Below are 3,698 nucleotides of genomic sequence, written 5' to 3'. Positions count from 1 at the left end.
GATTAGGGGTAAGGTGAAGATTTATATTTGGTCATGATTGTGGTTTGTGCTAGGATTAGGGTCTAAGCTATGATTAATTTTATGATTGTACCTTTAGGGTTAGGGTTTTGTTTAAGTTTATGATTATGGTTACAACTATGGTTTATGGTTCAAGTTTAAAGTTGGGAATGTGATTAGGATCAGGGATTAGTAAATTTTTTAAGAGTTCGGTTATAGGTTTACACCATGGTTAGGACCTTGGGACTGGATTTAGAGTTTAATATCATGGTTATCCGTATAGGTAGGTTTAGGATTTTGATCAATATTTTGGAGTTTTTTTTTACATTATGGTTAAGGGTTAGATTTTAGGTTTAGGACTATAACCAATATTAGTGTGTAGGTTTTTGGTTTAGATTATGGTTTGGACTGAGATTTTCGTTATATCAATAGGGATATGTTTTAGTGCTATAATTATAGTTTAATGTTGGATTATAGTTATATTGTACATCATTGTTGGGGCTAGGGCTAAGGTAAGGGTTGTTGTTAGGGTTAACTAAGGATGACAATTAGGATGGTTTATCTTTTCAAGTAGAAAAAAAAATTCATATTAATTCAAAAACAAAGAAATTATACTTCGAAAATATTTTTCTATGTCATAATAGATTCATTTATTTTAATTATTGTATTAGTTAATTAGTTGTTTGATGTTTCAAAGTAAACATGGCTTATTTTATTTAAATTTAAATAATATTATTGTTTTGAATTGAATTTAGCTTAATTGTTAATGATCATATTTATATTTCTAATATTAACTCCAATTTGATCAAAGACCAAATATATTTTTGGTATTTTTGTAAACGAACTTGCTTAACACTTCCCTATTTCAAAGTTAATAAAATATCATTTCTATTGTCTTAGATTTGAGAGTAAGTATATTAAATAAGTAATAATAAATGAACATTATGATTAATATATTTCTAAAATAAAAATATATTACTTAAAAACTTGTTTACTTTAAATGAATAAAGTACTCATTTACTCGTGAATTTTTAAAATAGAAATTAATCTACATATATATAAAATATTTATTCTTTTTCCTATTTGCATACAAATTAATTAAAATCTAAACTTTAAACTACATAAATATTTTTAAAATATATATCCATCAATAAATAGTTTAGAATAAAGTAAAATCTAAAAATTAGACACATATAGAATCTTTTTAATTTCTATATACATGTTTTTCTAATTTATTTCTACAAACATGCAACTGATATTTCTATTATCCATTTTTTTCCATTCTAAAAAAATCTAGATGTAAATAGAATTCTTTTCAAAAAAATTTATTTAAATTTAAATAACATTATTGTTTTGAACTGAATTTAGCTTAATTGTTAATGATCATATTTATATTTCTAATATTAACTCCAATATGATCAAAGACCAAATATATTTTTGGTATTTTTGTAAACGAACTTGCTTAACACTTCCCTATTTCAAAGTTAATAAAATATCATTTATATTGTCTTAGATTTGAGAGTAAGTATATTAAATAAGTAATAATAAATGAACATTATGATTAATATATTTCTAAAATAAAAATATATTACTTAAAAACTTGTTTACTTTAAATGAATAAAGTACTCATTTACTTGTAAATTTTAAAAATAGAAATTAATCTACATATATATAAAATATTTATTCTTTTTCCTATTTGCATACAAATTAATTAAAATCTAAACTTTAAACTACATAAATATTTTTAAAATATATATCCATCAATAATTAGTTTAGAATAAAGTAAAATCTAAAAATTAGACACATATAGAATCTTTTTAATTTCTAAATACATGTTTTTCTAATTTATTTCTACAAACATGCAACTGATATTTCTATTATCCATTTTTTTCCATTCTAAAAAAATCTAGATGTAAATAGAATTTTTTTAGATGCATGCAATCTTTCTAATTTTTTCTACATACATATATTAACATTTCTATTTTATATTTTGTTTTTACATTATGGTTATTTCTATCAAAATATCTAGATGTAAATAGAATTCTTTTCAATAAATCTAGATGTATATAGAATTCTTTTAATTTTTTACATACATAAAATCTTTCTAATTTTTTTCTACATACATAAAAGAATAATTTCTATTTTCTATTTTAAAAAAAAAGCTATCATAAAGATTGATAAAAAAATTGATTGCATATGCATTCTTTAGTTTGTGCACTAAATGCACAAAATAAATTGTATAGATTAAAACTTCCTGTGCTGGGCACAGGAATATACAATAGAAATATCAGTTACCAAGAATAGTCGGCCATAAGCAATCAAATCTTAAACTCTGCAAAATTTCTTGCAAGCAATCTTTGTTCTGTCTTCGGTTGAAAAGGAAAAAAAGAATTTCAGATCTGAGATTGTTTAGATTGCCCTATTCGATTCAAAAAGCCATGGAAGTCACCGCAATTACATCTCCAAGAGGCCTAATGTGCCTTGATTCAGTACCCACATGCTTATCTCCACGAAAAACTCTGCACAGGTCCTCTAGTGGCCTCAATTTCGGTCATATGAATAGAATTCTAAATCTAAATGAAATTAATTAAAATTGAAATATAAATCAAAGTAGAATATTATAACTAATTTTGAATTTCAATTTACTTCTACATCTAAATCTAAATGAAAAGGTAAATAAAAAATAGAAATCTCACCTGCAAAAATGTTACTCCAAAACTTCAATTTACTCCTATTCAAAAACTCCAATCTAATCCTCCAATAACCTCCACCTCTTCCTTCCTGCAAAAACATAAAATGAAAATGAAATGAGGAGCCTTGGTTTTATAACTTCTGAGAGGCTCTTCATATCCCCCAACAGACGTCTCTTCACATTCCACGAATTTGTTTCAAATTTCCCCACTTCCCGCAAAAAAAAAGCATGAATGTGCATGCAAAATTATATATAACCAAAAAAAAAATCATATTGAAATTATTTCGCCCCTATTTTTTCGGGCCCTATTTTTTCGGGTCCTACTTTTTCGGCCCCTACTTTTTCGAGCCTATTATTTCGGCCAGCTATTATTTCGGAAATTTTTTTTAATATTTAATTTGGAAGTTTGTAACTGCTCCCAATTCTTTTTTATTGACAGGAATCTTGGCATATTCCCGTGCTGGGCATTTGTGCTGCCATTGTATAGAACGCCTCTCGGCGTAATAAATTGTTTCAACCACCAAGAACAAATCATAAAGCATGAATAGAGACTATATATTCTCAGTAGACTGATTTGCTTCTCTCATTATATAGCCATGCATGCAGTAATCATTCATGGAAAGTTATAACTTCTTTGTTACGTTCCCTCTAATAAAATCTGACATCATTGTTTTAGATTTGGAAATGATAGTCTTTATAATTCATACAGTTCTAGTTGCCCACCTCAATAATCATAGTATCAAGTAGGGAGACCATAAGTGTGAAGCACATTATCAATAGCAATAGCCAACAAAAGCATATCTTTTTAGCCTCAACAGAACTGTTTGACATATGGTTAAGACAATTGCAGCACTTGTTAAGGCTGTCATAGAACTCATTAGATTCATTCCCCTGAACAAGTTACATTCCATTGAAGCCTTCACTTCATTCTCCAGCACCAATGAACCATTACTAGATGTTTGTTGATAGTGCTTGAAACCCTTCATAGCAGCGCCATTGTTGTGGTAGA

At 26.7% G+C, this 3,698-nt stretch overlaps 1 long non-coding RNA gene across 1 annotated transcript; it reads right to left on the bottom strand.

Moving 5' to 3' along the window:
* Positions 1-2,171: 2,171 nt before the first annotated feature.
* Positions 2,172-2,782, bottom strand: LOC149540560 (uncharacterized). The gene is made up of 2 exons (XR_016356023.1): positions 2,694-2,782; positions 2,172-2,516 (listed from the first exon to the last, which is right to left on the bottom strand). It is a non-coding gene; the product is annotated as an uncharacterized LOC149540560 (long non-coding RNA).
* Positions 2,783-3,698: the final 916 nt, after the last annotated feature.

This window comes from Cupressus sempervirens, chromosome 9 (genome assembly GCF_028749045.1).
Source record: "Cupressus sempervirens isolate cs-2001-9-10 chromosome 9, ASM2874904v1, whole genome shotgun sequence".
Lineage (NCBI taxonomy): Eukaryota > Viridiplantae > Streptophyta > Pinopsida > Cupressales > Cupressaceae > Cupressus > Cupressus sempervirens.
This window is presented reverse-complemented; position numbering and strand designations above follow the sequence as displayed.